The sequence below is a fragment of the Pinus tabuliformis genome, chromosome 5_2, assembly GCF_031772625.1.
Source record: "Pinus tabuliformis cultivar Carrire ecotype Pingquan chromosome 5_2, CPIR1, whole genome shotgun sequence".
In the NCBI taxonomy this organism is placed as follows: domain Eukaryota; kingdom Viridiplantae; phylum Streptophyta; class Pinopsida; order Pinales; family Pinaceae; genus Pinus; species Pinus tabuliformis.
Genome location: NC_142306.1, coordinates 953,516,857 through 953,537,748, shown reverse-complemented (window position 1 = coordinate 953,537,748; position 20,892 = coordinate 953,516,857). Strand labels below are relative to the sequence as shown.

The window sequence follows — 20,892 nt, the reverse complement described above, 5'->3', positions numbered from 1 at the left end:
GCACACGATAATATCAAGTGATAGAGTTGTCCTTGATTCTTAGAAAATTGTAATTGTTGATGAAAATGATGAAAAATAAATTATTGAATCCCAGTCAAAAGAATCTACGACTAGATTGAACTTGTGAGATTTGACAAACAAGTTGGGATTAGAAACCAAGTTAAAGTGGTCCAAGAGTGGCATAAGGAGATGGAAATACAGTGTTCGTTTCATCTTGGTAATGAGTATATTGCAAACCTCGGTATGCCTACATGGTTGAGGGGTAAGAAGGAAATAACTAATGAGTAGTGTGATTCTTATGATAAAATTCACCATCATAAACAATCCTATGGTTGGGGTAGAGAAATTCAAAGGAGGTGCAGATGTCTCAGTATTGTTGCTAGTAAAGTCACCCCTTGTAATAACTTTGATGCTTCTTATAATGTTATTTCTAGTATGGTGGAGGTAGTTGAACCTCTAGAATACCTAGTTCAAATGGCGTATTTATATTGACCTTTGAGTAGCCTTCTCAAGCCCTGGAATCTGGCTTGGGGGTGACAGTTGCATGAGAGACCTGGTTGCAACTCATCTATGGTTGGAAGGAGAGTCATAGTCCCAGACTCAGGTTTTTAGACTATACTGCAATATAAGTATTTGTTCCATTTAATGTGTGTCGTGAATTTCATTTTATGATTAATAGCTTAATGTTTTGTTCTCTAAACACTTAAGCATGGATTTTTCAAAGGGTTAATCTGGTATTAAGTTGATAGCCTCTATGTTTTTGTTGAGGGTATGATGGTTTCCCAGTTGCAATGCCAAATTACTAACCCGCTTGAGATTATAATGTATAACACTCCAAGAGGGAGGTTTATTAATGTTATGGCTCACATGAAATTTACACATGATTGTTTAAGTATATAATAATTGCATTGTTAATATCTGTTCAATAACAGGGCTGATCATTTATTCATGGGCTTGGAACTTCCAGATGTAATAGACTTGCTCATATGTAGGGATTGGTGGAATAAGAAATGCTAATGTCCTACTAATTGTTCTCAGCATTAGTGAATCATAAGATAAGGTTTATAGATTCATTTGTCACGCGTAGGAGCATCGAATAACTACAAAGCCATTAACCTTAACTATGGGTCCATGGCACTAGGGATTAACAACTATTTAGCATAGTAATTGATGACTTTAAATGACAATCACTTATTTTGATTCTATAGGTTTGAAAACATCCAAACTCTATGGTTTATTTGAGCTAGGGAATGACTTTATTATATGTGGAAAGACCACCAGGATTCATGGGTTTAGAGGTGTTATTTACTCATGATATATTTGTTGAGGTTTTCTTTGTCACATTACCTATCTTTAAATTATACTGGTCTAAGTTTCAATGATATAAAGAGCTCAAATATCAAGCCTTTGGCTGGTATGTTAGAGTACCATGTTTGGGATGTATTATGTTAAACTGGAATATGTTATGCAACCAGCTCACAAAATAGAAGAAAAGATATATCAATGACTTAAAAGTTATCCTCTTCGAGGGGAAAACCTCCTTTATATTACATAAATGAACAATTCTTGGATGATAGAAATGGTAATACCTCCTTGGTATATATATGGGTCTAAGGGGTCACAATATAATCAAAGCCTGCATAACAATAATAATGTAAGGGCACAACAATAACAATAGTGGGCTTCTATGGGGCACAACAATAACGGCATGGGGGATACATGGGCACAACACTAAAAATAGAGGGGCACACTAACAATAACAATAAGGGGAATACACTAGTATTATAGAGACCTAATATGCCCCTCTCCTTCAAAAAAGTGTTGTCCTCAACGCTTGAGTAGTTCCAGATGCTTCTGTATAAAATTATCATCCTCCCATGTGGAATCTTCAGTGGGTAAGTTCTTCCACTTAATGAGATACTCTGAAATTAATCGATTTCATAGCTCTCAGGTTCTCATTTCCGTGATTGCTTCAAGATCAAATATGATTTTTCCTTCTTCGTCAAGTTTTGGAAACATTGTTTGAACTAGGATCTTGTCATTGATAACCTTCTTTAAACATGAAACATGAAAAACTGGGTGTACTCGGGAAGATGCAGCCAACTCCAATTTGTATGCCATAATACCAATATTTTGCAACACCTTTTAAGGACCATAGTACTTGGGTGATAATTTATTATCCTTCTTAGCTTGCTTTAGGGACATTTGTTTGTATGGTTGTAGCCATAAAAATACCCAGTCGCCTACATAAAACATTCTTTCACTGTGATGTGATTTTCCTATTGTTTCATTCGATTTTGCGCCAAAGTGAGGTTATCCTTTAAGATTTGGAGAACTTGTTGCTGATGGTTGAAGTGATCTTCCACTGTTTGAGCCTTAGAATTTTCTTTTAAAGATGATGTGATGGATGGTGGTTGATATCCATAAAGTGCCATAAATGGGTTAATTTTTGTTGCAGTGTGGAAGGAAGTGTTATACCACCATTCAACTAGAGGTAACCATTTGACCCATTGTGTTTGTTTATCATATACAAAGCAACAAAGATATCCTTCGAAACATGTGTTCACTATCTCAATTTGCACATCAAATTGAGGATGATAAAATGAGCTATGAGCTAATTGAGTACTAAGACAAGAAAATAATCCCGTCCAAAAATGTCAAGTGAAAATGGGATCTCTGTCACTTACAATAATCTTTGGGTTTCCATAGCTTTTGAATTATTTCCATAAACGAAGTAGCAATTGTATTATCTTTAAAAGGATGAGATAATGCACAAAAGTGTGCATACTTGGTAAGTCTATCAATTACCACCATGATGGCACTCTTTCCTTTAGACTTGGGTAAATCTATGATAAAATCCATTGGGAACTCCTCCCAACGCTGACTTGGAATGGATAAAGGTTGTAAGAGACCCGTGGTCTTCATTGTCTCAACCTTTTTTTTTGTCAAACCGAACATTCTGCCACAAACTTCCCAATATCAACTTTAAGGCCATCCCAAAAAAAATCCTTCTTGACCCTGTGGTAAGTTTTTAAAAATCTTGAGTACCCTCCTAAGGGGGAGGTGTGCAATTCCAAAAGAATATTTTGCTTGCATTGGGAATTCTTACAAAGATATAAGTGATCCTTGTACCATAATGAATCATTTTTCTAGCTAAATGTATCAGATGTACTAGGATATTATCTTAAACCCACCATTGGAATCTCTAAAATCATAATTCATATTCCTTTTGTTCTCCTCGTGAGTTTTATGGAATACCTTTTTGCCATTAGGAAGAATTTCTTGTAGTACTTTATCAAACCTTCCTTGAAACCTTCCATATATGCTTTTAAACCATTCATGTTGCCTTTTATTTTTGCTTTTAAGCCATCCATGTCCCCTTTTAAACCATTCATGTTGCCTTTTATTTCTTTTAAGCCATCCATGTCCCCTGTTAGTTCATCTTTCATTTCTCTTTGTGAGAGCGAAATTTGTTGCACTTGGTCCTGTAATTTTAATATATCATGTTGCAATTCTTCCTCTTCATGATAGTGGAGCTTTTTGACGGCTTAATGGGTGCAGAATTATTTGGTTTGGGAGGCATTTTAGAACCCAATATCGATATATATTCTTCAATAGGCCCTTTGAATCACTTTAAACTAATTTTTCAAACAAAAGTTAAGCAAAAATTTAGAAAAATACACACCTTTTTCTTGCTTTTTATGAGCTCGATATTGAAGTTATGGTATCTCTATAATTTTAAATATCAAAGGTCTGAACTTTTTTCCTGTGATAGCCCTCTGAGTCTTCTTTCCAACCCCACAATTCAGGCTGAGAATGGATTCTTCAAGAAATATTTATGCCCAACCTCCCACAATGACCCGATTATAGAATGGTTCAATAACGTGAACTTGTATGACATGCCACGTCTCACTGTTTCGACCTTCAACCCTGAAAATAATTCAGATAAAACTAAATTCCATGCAATTTTTAGTCACTTTTTACAAAATTCAAATATGATGCTCAGAGAGAAATTTATAATGATTTTCCCTAGGTCACTTGTTTGAGATGGAATTTTGGAACCTTCAAAGAACCTAACTTCCTCGGATCATATCTCTAAAAATATAGCAAACCAATATCTAAAATTTGTACAATAATTTCACCAATATTTTGATTCCACTCATCTTCTGAAGCCTCATAGAAAAAAATTATAGCGAAAATTCCAAGATGTCCTATTTGAAGAAGCGAAACCATAGAATCCAAAGCTCTGATACCAAATGTTATGCAACCAACTCACAAAATAGAAGAAAAGATAGATCAACGACTTAAAAATTATCCTCTTTGAGGGGGAAACCTCCTTTACATTACATAAATGAACAATTCTTGGATGATACAAATGATAAGACCTCCTTGGTATATATATGGGTCTAAGGGGTCACAATATAATCATATCCTACATAACAATAATAATGTAAGGGCACAACAATAATAATAGTGGGCTTCTATGGGGCACAACAATAACAACATAGGGGATACATGGGCACAACAATAACAATAGGGGGCTACACTAACAATAATAATAAGGGGAATACACTAGTATTATAGGGACCTAATAAAATCTATTTGCTTGCAATTTGATTGTGTGGTGCTTGCCTATACATAGTGTAATATTCTAGGTTGACACTTTCCTTAATAAATAAATAATGTATGTTTTATAGAAGTTAAATAAGTTGTCGTAGGAAGGAGATGGAAGGGTTAGTCTCATCCAATTCCACTATGTTTAAAACTACATTTATAAGTTGAAACCCTATTGTTTTCAATTATTGCTTGACATATGAATTCTAATGCATTAATTGTGGCATCTAGTTACAAGCTAGGGAGGGATTTCTAGCCCTACATCTTTGCTTATAATTGTTTAGAATTCAAGGGCAAATTTTATACTATTCTTGGTGTCCTGAACATTGTTAGAAAAGGTTAACTAAACTTATAGCTGGTGAGTCTTGCAAGATTATCTTGAGTGTGTTTAGAGTGTTACCTACTTGAGTATATTCACGTTAAAGACAAGTGCTTCTAAACTAATACCTTTTTTGCACAATTGGTATGTTGTGAGAAATTAGGTACCAAAGAATAGTTTTTTCTTTCGTGATAATGTTATCATATTTATGTGTAGTTTGTCTCAGAAAAATTTAGAACTTATGTTATTATAAATCACATGTGCTTATTGTCTGTTGACTTAGCTAAATTTTCAGTTGGACTTAAGCGGTCCATTATGTAGGTAAATAACATTCTTATGAGCCAAATAACTTTCCTGCAATGGTGCTTCATATTGGATGCCATCCAATGTGGAAATTGATATACCTATTCCTAGCTTCACATGTTGTTGCTATTCCCTTTGGTTGTTGCAAAATGATATGAGGAAAATATCCTCCTCTTGTTTATGGACCTTTTTTATTAACATTCTCTTAGGAATGGCAATTCAGAAAAGCTTCAACTATGCTTTGGATGACAATTGTTAGGGTGCCAATATGGATGATATGTGGATGGTGAAGAATTTGGTTTTGATTGAACAAGTGTAAATGTAGTATTTATCACTGAGTTGGACTCATTAATCAAAGAATCAACTGAAGAAGATGTCTCAAGCTCCAACATATCATGAATTGACGAATTGATAAATGGTGTAGGATTCGGTTCCAGAAAACTAGTAGTAGAGGATTGGGCCAATCTGCATCTAGTGATAAGTCTCTAAATATTGAAGGCCTACACTTATTGGTCTTGCCTCAAGCTCAATAGGAGTAATAATACCTTTTCCATATTTATAAATTTAGCCACCACTATATCCAATTTGAGGAATTCATTTGGAGCCAATGCCCCCAACATGTTGTCAATGTCCATAGTTTTCTAGTACTTAATGTCGTTCAACAATCCAAAGACAACACAGGGAAGCTCCCTACCTTAGATTTTTAAGTTTTATGATAGTACTATTTAAAATTTTTTCATGAACCAACAAGTTTGCCTCATCGTTGCACCATCCACTGCAATTTGATTTTGGTTCTAGGTTTGTCACTTCCCAATTTTATTACAAATCACACCACATCTATTGAGAGAGAAAAGATTCAGAAAATAACTGAAAACCTCTTGTAGATGTTAAGATCTATCCTAACACTTCTTGTGGCAATTCTTGAGTTCTAACTGTACTCAAGAAAGAACAAGAATAATAGAGATTATGTCTAGATTATAGAGCAGTGAAGGACATTAAACTGATAATTATTTACACATTGTAATTATTGATGAACTTATAGACTAGTAGATATGAGCCAAATATTGCAGCAAGATTGATTGAACTTCTTGATATCATCTTGATGTATGGACTCTTCTGATGCTTGGTAAACCACTTTTAAAACCACATTTGGGTTATGTTATTGCTTGAAATTGGAAGATATGAAGGTAACTAGAGAGTGCACTGTAAATTTATTATTGTGTGGTTGACCTGTTTAAAGTTTGGTTATGTTATAGAGTTTTACAAGTCATAGGATGACTATTTGACGTAACCAGAACTATGGTTGTGCACTGTTGTTGGTAAGTTAAAAAATATATGAAATTACTTTCAGAGATAAAGGGAATAACTTCTATAACCAGCAATATGAAGTGTGTTGAAACTCCCCAATGTTGGGTTACCCATTATTTCCAAAATGTAATACTTGGATTCCTCTCCTCATACACAATTTTGAGTTCTAAAAATTGTATGACCATAAATCGCTTTGTCATAGAAAAGACCAGGCCTACATACTTAGGTTTGTTACAAAATAATATGTATGTAGACTATTGAAACAACAGATCTCAAGAAAGGGTGTTCAAGGTGGCTTCCCCATCTATTGCCCATAAAACATTAATTGAAATAAACAATAGGATGGCTATGGAAGTGATTTCTTGTGCTTATATTAGCATTGTAAACATCTTATAATGAAAACTTATAACCTAGTAACCACCTCCTTGGGCCAGGGTATGAAGGGGTGTGCTACACATCCTTAGACAAATTATAGTGATAGTTGGATGCATTATCCCTTTTTTGTGATCTTCACCAGTTCACAATCAACTTGGGTAAAACCAAGGTCATGATCTTCAATGCATCAAAGCAAACTCTCTCTAATCACCACTTCCTTTTCAAGGGTGAGGAGATTGATATCACCAAAATATATACTAATCTGGGGGTATTATTCATGGGTCCTCACTTTAGTTTTCAACATGAACTTCAACCTTGAATTGACAATGACTATGGATACTTGGCCCTACTCAAGAAACAATGTTTCCATAACCATTTTTCAGGACATGATATCTAAGACTTCGCGCATGGATACTCTTTTATGGCCATAGTTCTATACAGGTTCAAGGTTTAGGGACCTGGTTTTCTCAAGTCCTATTGGTCCTCAATAAAGAGAGTATATACCATCCTCCTTCACTAAATGAAAATAGGCAATCCCTTAACCCATCATCCTCTCAGAGTTTGACACTCGCCCTTTTTTACTAGAAATAATGTTCAATCTCACCTCACTTCTATACCATGTTTGCATCTTCACTAACATAGTGAAGGGGCATGACTGATATCCATACTTGGCTTACCATTCATCAAAGTCCACTGTAGCAATTAATCCATTAGGTCGATCTCAGTACTAGTACATTGAAGTCTTAAATATTTTTGCTTTAGTTGGTATTACATTGGACCAAATTCCTCCATTTAGATATTCCTTATGTGCAACTAATCACCTCTTACTAACCAAATAGGAGATTGATACAATCACCTTCAAGGCTATCTATAAGTAATTTGTATAGGCCACTTGGATAAACCCTCTATTAGCTCTCTATAATTTTCCCTAGGCTAAGGAGAGAAATTCGAAGGTAACCACAAACCACTTGTAAGTTAGAATCTAGCCCTTCTAGATTTAGAGAGGGATTTCTCTATCTAGGAGGTTCAATTACTCAGATGTTAGGCTAGGTATAGTGTTCAATAAGGTCTAATTTTCAAAGGTTTACTGGTAAGAAAAGAGATAGATCCATTAGGCATGGAGTCGTGTCAAAATGATTTTTTGCTCAGTGATGTGATGAAGAAGAGAAAGGGTTTTTCCACGGGTGCAAGCTAGGCAGTATTGATGATGTAATTCGTTGTAGGAGAGTGGGTGTGATAAAATATGGACGAAACACAAAGAGTATCAAATTGTAGATAAGTATGAATGTTGCTTTTAAGAAGAAAACATATATAACTTGGTAAAACTAAGTAAGAACACCATTTATATGAATTCTAAGCTAAACATTTGGTTAATCTAAGCATGAAGACATACATTTAAGAGATGTAAATAACATAATTCAAACTTACAACTTAAAATAAGCACAACACCATCAAGATCTGACACATGAATCCCTGCAAATCGCCATCTGTCTTTCATTAACTGGCAAAAAACTCTGAAAATATATCACAATACACAAGTCTCTTCCTCTCTAATATGAGCAAACCCTTTTCCATTACATGTACATCATAAAATAGACTCAAATGATTAATTTCTCACCTCCAGGGGTCAAATTCCTCATTAGGAATATTGTTTCTAACTTTTGTAATAAAATGGAACAGGTTGTTAAAGACTAGGGATTGCATAACTAGATATTTTTAAATCATTTTACTTTAATTACTCAGTTCCAAATCGAGCTTATGAGTCACTAACTATTTTATTACAATTACTACAACCATTAAAAAAAAATACATTAAATTTTGATTAGGTAAGCTCGCTAAAAAAGAAGCTTGTCTAGAAGCGTAGCGCCAGTGCTATGCAAACTCCAACTTCTTCAGAAAGGCAGAAACGCGGTGATTTATGGTTTAGGTACTTGTGGTCAGCTCTTGAGCTAATTAATGGCTCCAACACCTGCAAATGAACTTTCATATGGTCACCTTCCCCTTCATAAACTTTGATTTACCATACAACACCTCAAAATTTGACAAAACCTCCTGTGGGCAAAAAACACAGTGCTTATTTCAAAAGCGCAGTGCCATCTTCATTTCTATGGTTTAAGTGGTGCGGATGTTTGTAGTGAAAATGCACACACTGATGATGATGTTGACTTTGTAATAATCATGCCATATAATTATATGAATCTTCCCTTTCTCAAAATGCCAAATGTCCACCTTGGCACCAAAAACCTTAATGCTAGCTAGGCCACAAAACACTTCAAATTTGCTTCTTCGGAATAGTTTCAGAGTTGTGAACAGATGTGGATGCTAGAGGAGCTTTGTGAAAAACATAAACACCTTGAAATTCAATCTTATAAACAATCTTACTTATGGGAAGAGCCAAAAAAATAAAATTTTGTTAGTACACCTCCTTCCAATATTCAAAGCTTGGTTGCCTCAACCAAAAGGTCCAGTTTGCCTCTTTCTTTCTCCTGTATTTCCGTCAATTGTTGCTTAGTGGCCATTAGTTCTTTCCTCATAGATATGTTCTACCTACATACATTCTTCATTTGCTTGTGAAGTGGAAGGGATCTCCTCAACATGTATTTGGCATCATCCATGGTTGGTTGATAAATGTCCATAAGGTCACTCCATTGATTTCTCATATTTTCTTCATGTTGCTTAAGATCTCTTTATGAGCCTCTTTCAATTGCCTTCTCAACATGTTAAAAGTTTGCTCCCCCTCATCTACCTCTATCTTCTCCTCTTGTATTTGTAGCTTCCTAGATGAGGATCTAGTAATCCTAGCTACTGAAACTTTTGCCTTCTTTACATATTATTTGATTACCTATGCTTTGCCCTTGAATTTGACAGTAGATGTAGCTTTAAACACATGCACATCTTCACTAGGTTGGGTTTTTTTTTCTAAAATAGTCTTCTTAAGTTGCCTATTTTCTTGTTGCAACTATGCAATCATGAAATGGGCCTTCTTCAATTATTCTTGCAATTATACAACCTCCATGAATTCATCATCAATCACTTCAAATTTTGGTCTGCTCTAAATGGTATCAAATGTCTGCTCTAAGGGAAACCTTTTGGCAACAGACCTAGTGAGAGGTTTCTTAGGGGAAACTACCACCTCTGTAGAAAAATGTAGTCTCTTACCTTTCTTCTTCTTGTAGTCTGTACTGTAGATGATGGCTTCTATACTGAGCTTCCAGCTGGTGATTTAATTTCATTTACAACTACTTAAGGTGTTTCGCTCTTGATCAAGGGACTAGTTGGGAAATCATCCACTAATTTTGAAGAATCAACAAATGTTTGCCATGATATATTTATTTTACTTAACTCCTCTAAAACCAACAACCTGACTAGGGAAAAATGAAACAGACTAGGCTCCAATTGACTTTGTTTTCCCTGTACCTTATTTGCCATCTTACAAAAACTCCTAAATAGATAAAATGATAATTTCAAAGGGTTCTTTCCAGTGAAATGCATCAGGAGAGTGGAATTGATAGACTCGTCCAAACCTTCCCTCACATGTGAAGTACCTTTGAATAGCTTGGAGAAGCTTGCTATGATTTTCTAACAAATACTCCTTTGGCACAATGGACCCATACTCCTTGTTTATATACTCAAGCTTCAAAAAACATTTGTAATGGGTAATATCAAGGGGCATGCCCTTGAACCATTATTCTCCCTAGAGAGGGATATCTATTGTAGCTATTATGGTGACCTATGTAACTGGAAAGGTAAGTGTTCCAATCTTAGCTTTCAATCCATCAAAGCTTTTGGCAAACTCCTTAGTCAATTGTAGATTGAACCCTTGAATTTTCTCACAAAACCTCATACACCCCACTTGCTCAAAATCCATTATGATCGTTGGGTCTGAATTAATAAATGCAACATATTGTGGCTCAAACCGAACAATGGCACCTGCCTTGTGTTTTCTTTCCTCTGGAGTTTACATGATGTTTTTTTGCAGTAGTGAATTGTCTATGGTTTAAGGAAAACTTGTTTTGCGTAATAAATGTAAGAGTAATGACAAGAAAGGCTTTCCAAATCAAAGCATTGATTGATAATAAAGAAGGAAACTCCACACAAGAGACTAATCAATATAAAGTTTCTTCAGAAAACCCTAATCAACTTGCAATTTTTTTTTAACTACTGGCAAGGAATTTAAAGGGACAGGTGCAGCGCATAAGAAAATGGTTTTCAAACACCTCATAAGCACAAATAGTTAGGGTGGGGGGATTCAATTCAATTTCAACACATGGAGCACCTTGCACATGGAAGCTTTACCAAGGAGAATGTGGTCTTGACAACAAGAAATGCAAAATATAAAGGACTATGTGGAAGCACAAAAGTTAGGATAAAGTGCAGTGAGGATAAATTTTCTATTTTTGCACGCTTTCAATGGTTTTGCCTAGATCATGCATGCAATTTAGAATTAATTCACAGTCAAGGAACAATGATTAGCTCGAGTTTGCACCTATGAGGGGAGTTTGATCTTCAAGTTGACAAGAAAAGTAGCGTTGTGTGGAAACACAATGCCCCTGCCTCTTTTGCGCAACACCTTAGCATGATCACATCACAAGCTTCTAATGCAAATGAACAGGAACTAAGAAATCTTGGACGAAGTCAGGAGTGCAAGTAACTTCCCAAAGTGGTCTAGATAAGAATTTAAGGCAATTATTACAGTTTGAAATGGAAATGATGAATGTGCAACACCTTGTGGAAAGTGCAACACTTGAGAAAACGCAGCAACCTATCCTTTTGACCATTGCACTCTAGCTGAGGTCATGACCACTCATGAAATGACATCTAAATTGACTCAAACTCCTACAAAATATGTGCCCGGTATTTTCTCATGATTGCTTTGATGTAACTTGGCCTCTAGACTTAGGTACCTAACTCATGATGGCCAAAAAAAATTCATGACATGACTCTTTATTACCCTTACATGGTGACCAATGACACCCTATGATTACCCCTTAAATAATGATCTTTCATGATATTAGACGTTTGGACTTTAGCAAATAGTCAGTCTTTACATGACACTTAATCCAAATATAGACCTCTTTAAACCAAAATATTCATGCCATCATGACTAATATTTACAAATTAACCTCAAATAAATGGAAAGACTAGCATGAAAAATATTCATATAACATAGGACCCTAACACCCTCCAGTTGGGTTACATATAAAGATTGTCATCTATGTAGAACACTTCATGATGATGAGGGATGGACTCATTTTTCATCCCCATTACACACTTTTCCATTGGATACATGCCCTTCTGATCCCCTTGGGATAGTTCAAATTTGGTTCCCGTAGACTGCAGATTGAGGTGGACAACTAGATAGACCGATTAGATAGTTTCTACTAGCATGTCATCTTCGAAAGATTGAGATAGAGGAGCACGTTCTCTTCCATAACCCCATTTATTATGAGATTCACATGAGATTCCATTACTTGTTTAGGGGGATATAGACCCTATCTAGTTTATTTCAATATTGATACCGGAGAGGTTTAGCCAGTCACATGTAGGAGACCCTCACACTTCAGGCTCACATTCTCCAACCTCATCCTCAACTAGACCTTTTCTAGTCGATTTCCTCCTTTATGGTGCTCCCATAAACTAGGGGCACCAAGAGACTATTTGATGATACCATTTTTTAGACCCCATATCAGTGACGACCAGAGGGACCATTCCCCCTTTCAAGAGACCTCAAAGACATCGCCAAACCAAATCCCTTACCAATGGGTAAATGAGATCACCTTAACATTAGTAATTTGTTACATGTTATAGGCGACAACATAATAGAGAGCCCAAATATTCCCCCAGTGTTTCCTCGGGAGACCATTCTATCTCGAGTTTTCTTTTATTTTCCTTGGATGCTAGGAGAGATCGATCTAGTGGACTAGGACCCAATCCCTAACTCCTTTTCCTTTTACATATCCCTCCCATTGTGGCCACTTGCACTTGGATTTGAGGTTCTTTCCATGTTTTAGCATATAGTCCATGTTTTTATGTTACTTATTGTTCTTTACATAGGAGACACTTTAGTTCTCCTAATTGGTGTTGACATCATTGTATTCAATAGTCCCATTGAGCTAGTTTTGTGGTCATTAGCTGGACAATAATATAATTATATTATATATTCACACAAGATTGCTATTTATATCCTTTTTTCTAATTGTTATTGTTTGAGGGATTAACATGTTCATAAAACATGTTGAAAGGAAAGAAGAATCGAAGGGGATAAAGGTAGAAAATTCTATCACTATTTCACATTTACTCTTTGTGGATGATATTATGCCTTTTGGTCATGGTCTGTGAAGGAAATAAGAATTCAAGGGGATAAAGGTAGAAAATTCTATCACTATTTCACATTCATTCATTGTGGATGATAGTATGCTTTTTGGCCATGGTTTTGTGATGGAGCTAGTAAACATGAAAAAATCCCTTCCATTGTTTAATAAACTAGTAGATGACATTAAGGCATATGGCAAGATTATCTTTCCTAAGAAGACTTTTGTATTGGATTGAGGGGTGAAGCACCTAGTTTTTTTCTTAAAACCAAAAGACTACCATTATGAGGATTGGACTTGGTTGTATAACAAAGTAGAAGCCTAAGATTCAATACTATGTAGTCTTTGGTTGTCACATGAAGGGAGGTTAGAGTTGGTTAAGGCAAAATTAGAGAGAAATCATGTATATTGGAAAACATTAGCAAATATTCCTAGAGGGTTTATCAATAAAATTAGAAAGACTTGTTTTAGATTTATTTGGATTGGGAAGAGGTAAAATCAAGGAATTCTATTCATCAAGTGGAATAGGGTGGCCCCACCTAAGGAATTGGGGATGTGGGACTTGAGAAATGTACATAAATGCAACATATCACTTATGCCTTAAAGCCTTTAGTGGTTAGGGTCTAACAAATGTCTAAGGGGAAGTGTGATGAAAGCCAAATATCTCGAGGGAAATATTATGAAAGAGTGGTTTAGAATGGCTAGAAATCGTTATCTAAGAGCATCTTTAGTTTAGAAATATTTGATTAAGGCTTATCCCTTGATTCGTAGTTGGGTTGTGTGGCAAGCTTAGAATTGTGGGGGGGTCGTTGAATAAGAGGTAAAATGATTAAAGACATTTTGTGGCACTTATGGAAGCTTTACATGACAAGGGAATCCATTGTTTAAGAGAGGAAGTTATTGTGAGAGTGAGGAATGAATAGTTCCAAGGATGGAAGACAACTAAATTTATTATTTTTAAAGGAGATATGGCTTAGACATGGAAGCAACATGTGAGGTTGTTATCTCACATTATTATTAAATCAAGTGAAGAGACAAGGGGATCCAATGTTTAAGAGAGGAAGTTATTGTGAGAGTAAGGAATGAATAGTTCCAAGGATGGAATAAAACTAAATTTATTAGTCTCAAAGGCGATTGGATTAGATTTGGAAGCAACATGTGAATTTTCTATATCACATTGTTATTAAATTAAGTGAAGAAGAGGACACCCTTAAATGGACCAAGAATAAGGGGACATGTGAATGCATAGTTAAGTTAGGTTATGTAATTAGAATAGAAGAGGATTGGAATGGGAATAGATGTTGGTGGTGGAGTTATGTATGGAAGTTATGTTGTCCATTAAACTATAGAATTGTAATGTGACTTGAATTGGAAAATAAAATACTTACCTATGAAAATAGCCAAAAGAGGAATTGGGTGGGGCCTAGTCGATGTATCATGTGTAAATTAGGTGAAGAATTGGTAAACCATTTGTTCATGTACTCCTTTTTTTCTAGGGTTGTTTAGCTGGAGGTTATAAAATACTTGGGAGTTAAGTAGAAATGGGGTAATGGGACTTCTAAAGAATCAATGTTAGAATGAATAAATGACAAAGTTGTTGTTGCACACAGGGATTTACCTTGTATGATTTATTTTGGAATATAGAAAACTAGAGATCAAATTACTTTTCAATATTTCAATTTTACACCAACTCAAGTGGCACACAAGGTTAAAGTGGCCTTAGAGGGTAACAATAGGCCTTTAAAGACAAAAAAGAGCTCAAGAATTTATTGATGCAAAGAATCAACAAGGAGAATTAATGGGGTTTCTTCAATGGAGAATTTTAAAGAGTGGAAGATATATGTAGTGCTGGAACATTCCTTCTCATTAACACTTCACATTATTTCTTGTTAAGATATGCAACTAGACAAGGCATAAACAACCACACCTAACTCTATGCTCTCTCGATGATTTCAAACATAAATAAACGACAAAAGGTTAAATAAAATATAAAATTTGAAACATTTAGAGCTTGTGATAGAGAGGGCTAGTCAACATTTCACCATTAAAAATATAAACTTGATTCCTATTATAAAACAAATTTTGGAGACAAATAAATTTTTTGATATATCATTTTCTCATGTTTACTAATAAATCAACATCCAAAAAAACAACTTATCAAAGGAAGATTTACTTATGTACGAGTGTACCTTTGAACATGCTTTTAAGAAAGGAAATCTTCTTGTAGTGACATAAACAACCTTATATTAATTTTGTGATAATGAAATTTTAGTTTAGAATATAAATTGGCATAAACAACCTTGTATTAATTTTGTGATAACCAAGTTTTGGTTTACAATATAAACTTTTAAAAATGTAATTGAGATCTTTTTAAGTTAATATCTTGGAAATGGGTACAAGGAAGATTGTAATGCATCTTTAATTTGAATTGTGGATAAATAGTGTTGATTTGTTTTAAATAGTTATAAAATGGAATTTTTTAAAGAGTTTATATTTGATTTTTGACTAAGTGGATTTTATATTTATGTGACAAGGGGTTGGGTCTCCCGTGCAACAAATGCATCTTTCATTACCCTAATCCTGAAGGTTCCATCCCCTGTCTCCTTCTCATATTTTCGTCCAATATCATTGTGCAACACCATTTACAATCTCATCTCAAAAACCATTGCAAACCGGCTCAAACCATTCCTATCCAAACACATTTCTGTTGAAAAATTTGGTTTTTTAGAGCACCAACAGATTCATGATGTTGTTGAAATCGCTCAGGAGTGTCTTCATTCCATTAAGACCTCTAAACTGGATGCCTGCATAATGAAAATCAACCTCAACAAGGCCTTTGTTTGTGTGGATTGGGAGTTGTTGTGGATGGTCCTTCATAAAATGGGTATTAGTTTCAAAATAATAAACTGGATAGCTGGATAGAGTGCAACATTTGCAATATTGATTAATGGCTTCCCTATAGACTTCTTCTCGGTTTCCAGAGGACTCTGACAAGGTTTTTCTCGGCCCCCCTCATGTTCCTTATCATCATGGAGGGTCTCTCCAGAAAAATTTTAGATGCTCGTGAGCGCGGCCCCATTACTAGATGCAAAATCACTGACAAGGTCCCCCTCACCCATTTAATGTTTGTGGATGACCTGTTGGGAATGGGGAAATTGGACCCCACTGAATGGTAGGAATTTCATAACATCCTTGATGATTTTGGATCAGCCTCGGGACTTTTCATGAACTAGAAAAAGTCCTTATTAATCTCCTGTGACCCTGAGATGGAATGGACTATGGAGATTACCAGTTCCTTTGGGGTTAAAGTCTCTTATTTGGATGTTTTTTTTCTAGTATTTGAGATTCTATCTAAAGCCAAATGGATACAAAAACAAGGATTGGGATTGGCTTCTTCTCAAACTGGGTAATCAGCTCACTCAATGGTCAAATTCATGGATCTCATTGGGCGGGCATCTAATTCTAATCAACGTAGTCCTTCACAACATTCCTATTTACTGGATGCATATTTTTAAACTACCCAAAGGAGTTATTGGTAAGTGAACTCAATAATTTATGGTTTCCTGTGGGCTGGAACATAGCCAGAGAACAAATTTCACCTCGCCAATTTGGAGACTCTTAACCTTCTGGTTAATCAAGGCGGCTAGGGTATAAAAGACACCTCCTCTTTCAATCTAGCACTGCTCCTAAAAAATCTTTGGCTAGTTGTTAGCAATGATGGTCTCTAGAGTCAAATTATCAAGGCCAAATATCTTCATAACAAAGATCTAATAGGTTGGATACGTGTTGGTGCCCCAGATCCTCCCAAGATATTTGCTTCTTGGCGCAACCTTCTCCTCACTAAACATTAGTTTTTTAAGAATCTTCGATGGGAGGTTGGCTCAGGATCTTCTCCTCAGATTGGCCTAGACTCCCTCTCTGGCCTGACATGTCTGCATTTACTTTCTCCTCCTCTCATTACATTCCTACACTTTCATGGTTATTATGTGATTAAAGACATTGCTTCAGCTCATCTTTCCTCTTCATCTTTCACTCATTGGAAAGATGCCACCGAGCTTGAAATTCCTGAGGCCTTGAATCCAAAATGGCAATCATGCATAACTAACCTTAACCTAGCGAGGATTGTCCTATAACAAAAAACAGACAAGTTCATTTCGTTCGATGGCCCTCAATAGGGAAAGGTCATTGTTCATGAGGCCTATCGGATCATCTACCAGCCCTCCAAACATATACCTTTTTTCTCTTGGCTGGCTAGATCCTGGAAATGTAATTTTCACTCAAACTCAAATGCTTCTCCTGGTTGGTGGTGCACAATAGGATCTTGACATGGGAAGTCCTTATTAAGAGAGGCTATCAGGGCCTGGGTTGGTGTTGTCTTTTCTCATCTACCGGAGAGGACGCCAACCACCTCTTTCTTCATTGTCCCTTTTCCTTTTATGTCTGGACTTGTGTGTTACATCTGATTAACTCACCTGCTGATTGGGACCATTCTAATATTGTATCTTATATTAGCAGTTGGATTGTGGATCATCAAACTCATAGAAAACTAGCCTTCTACATCATTTGGGGAATTTGACGGACTAGAAATGCCCTCATTTTTTACCATGTGTTGCCCAACATCTGGCTCTCCAGTTGTAGAATTATCTCCTTCTATCTAGAACACTCTTCCAATCATCCCCTTTCTCCTAAATGTCTTCCTCCTTGTCCTAACATCTGGTCTAACTTTCTAGTTGGATTTTTTTATGGGGCCTCCTCCTTTGGACTATGTAGTTGTGGAATGTCCATCCATCTTAGGCCTGGGACATTTTATAGATTCCACTGGCAATGTGGAAAGGGATACAACACTAGAGTTGAATGACTTGCATGCTAGGGAGTTCTATACTTTTCTGTTTGGCTCGGCCTCATGAATATTTCAATTTTTGGAGGCTCCAAATTTGTAATCGACTGGGCAAACAACAGAGGCTCTCTCAACTCTCCAAATCTAGACACATGGAAATGCAGAACTCAGTCTTTGATAAAAGAGTTTCACTCTATCTATATTTCTCATATCTCTCGGATCCAAAATGGAGAAGTGGATCATCTATCCAAGGAAGGTTGTTGTTCGGAGCATGTAAAACATTTTCTTCCAGTTTTTTTCCTCTAGCTCTTTGTAGGGGATGGGACATTTCATGATCTAATCATTGACCATAGGCTCCATCTTCCGCACTCTATTTTCTTTTTGTAACTGCCTCCTTTGTTTCTTTTATAGGTATGTCTACAAGTTCATTTTTGGTTTTTGGACTACACAAATGTGCATCCTGTGTCTTCATTGTTAGGTATGTTTTGGATGATATGGAGGTCTATCATAGAGATCGCGTTGTTTATTATTCACAACAGACTCCATCTCCAACACTCTTTTTGTTGATAGGTCTGTGGACCCAGCTTCTTCTCTATTATGATGGTTATGACTGACATGGAGGTGGCCTCTTTTGTTCTAGTTAATAGGTCTCTCTACAAGTTTGTATTTGGATCTTGGACTACATAGATGTGCATCATATCTCTTCACTGATAGGACTGTTTTGGCTAATATGGAGGTCGAACATAGAGATCAAGCTGAAATGTTTTGCACTGGCGACTTAGAATCTATAATCTTTGGATTATGTATTTGTTGAATCATGTTTTCTTTGGATCATTCTACTTTCATTATTATCAATGGAAAGCGTATTTTCTGTTTTTGAAAAAAAAAACTTTAATTAGAGGTTAAGTAAGTGTGCCATAACCATGAAGTCTTAAATTAACAATCATTACACAAGGAGTGCCTTAATAATTTACCCATCCACCAACTATTTTATGCTTTATAGGCCAAAATATTAAATATTGATATAATCTTTAGAATATATATTTTAATAAAAAAATTAACAAAGTAAAAAATATATATTCTTTAATTTATGTTTAAATTAATTAAAAAAACACTAAACCAATTCATATTCTCCCGATCTAAAAGCATAAAACTTTAAAAAACCAATCTAAATAGTATGACACTAAAAAATCAAAATGATTAAAATATAAGAAATAAACAAGTACTACAAGGCAGCTTGGTCCCTACCATTCAAGTTAGAAATTATGGTATTGGAAAACTGCATAAAAATTATAACCTCCATTGATCAATCCTAAATTAATAATTATTAATAGGTAAATTGAATTATGTAGTCTTTCTTTGACAAGAACTAATGAATTGAGATATGAAGTGGATAAATTAATTGTTTGATCAAGCACAAGGATTTGGATAAATTTTGGTGGATAGTAACCACTAAAAAGTTTACACATTTACAATTTTACTCCTACATAAATGCGAAGTAAAACCTAAATAATGGTGGTAAGTAATTCATGGTAAGTATATTTATTTACATCTTATTGCTATCCATATTTTATGCAAAAACTTGTTTAAATAATGTTGTGAAGTAATTGGTTATAAATATACCAGCCTAGATCCATCTTAACTCTAGATCTACCAAGGGCTATGTAACATACCCTAGTAAACCTCGTATAAAAATACAAAGGATTAGAAATGTTTTATATGGAATTTACTAGCATGTAACATTCTGAATCACTTATTCCATATTCCTTAACTGACCATTAGATAAAATCATCAGCATTACATAAAGCAACTTTAGAAATAGAATAACAAGTCACATAACATAACAACCATTGACGCAACATATTAACATAAATTTGTTTGTTGTACTTCACATCATTACTGTTGTTCATTTAATTAGGCCAGGTAATCACGTCTTGATAATATAAGTGTCAACGTCATACAAGGAAGCAACATTATTAAAATGACATAATAGGAAAACACATCAATGGACACAGATGTACCCTAGAAACCCCGAAGGGAAAAAAAACAACAAATGTTTATTTTATTAAAGGTTTTGTGAGGGTGTTGACCCCTCACTCAATGGTTGTAAGGCATTTCATCCCTTGACCATTATTAAAAGTTACAAATATTAAATAACATCTTTAATTAAGCATAACTAGCTAGAAGCTATTACATTAATCATGATATTATTTACCCAACAGTTCCTCGCAGATTGTGTCTTTATGGCTTGATTGTTCCCTGTATTATATTATCATGTGTTAACAATCCCTCAATCTACATGGACCATTAGTTTATTATCTGACATAATGTTAAATATAATCCACCCTTCACATAAGTCACAATCCTTTCCTGCAATTATTGTTGTTACCTAACTCTAACATCATAACTACAAAATATTTATCAAACCCATATAATAAATCTTTTCTAGTTATGCTTCAAACATCTTTTCATGTGAGTAAGTGAAATACATACAAAATATCAAGACATGCCTTTTTTAATGACGCCACACATGCATTATTTGAAAGCACATAACTACTAAAACATGTCTATTTATCTTTACATGTGTATGGTTCACCCAAATCTCACATACATAAGGAAAAATACATAAAGATTACCAAGGCATACTCGTTTGTCCCTAGTTCACATGTATTATGAGAAAGGGCAACAATTACATTCTACTTCTACCCACAAGAACACGGTAATATTTAAAGAATCCCCATGTTTATCACCATCTCTTCGCATAAGAAGAGGGAAATCTTTCAAAGATAAACACCACATTAACTATTATTTCCTTTGCACAAGAA

General features: G+C 35.2%; 1 pseudogene; it reads left to right on the top strand.

Moving 5' to 3' along the window:
* Positions 1–448, top strand: part of LOC149162427 (uncharacterized) — a 28,923-nt pseudogene extending 28,475 nt beyond the window's left edge.
* Positions 449–20,892: the final 20,444 nt, after the last annotated feature.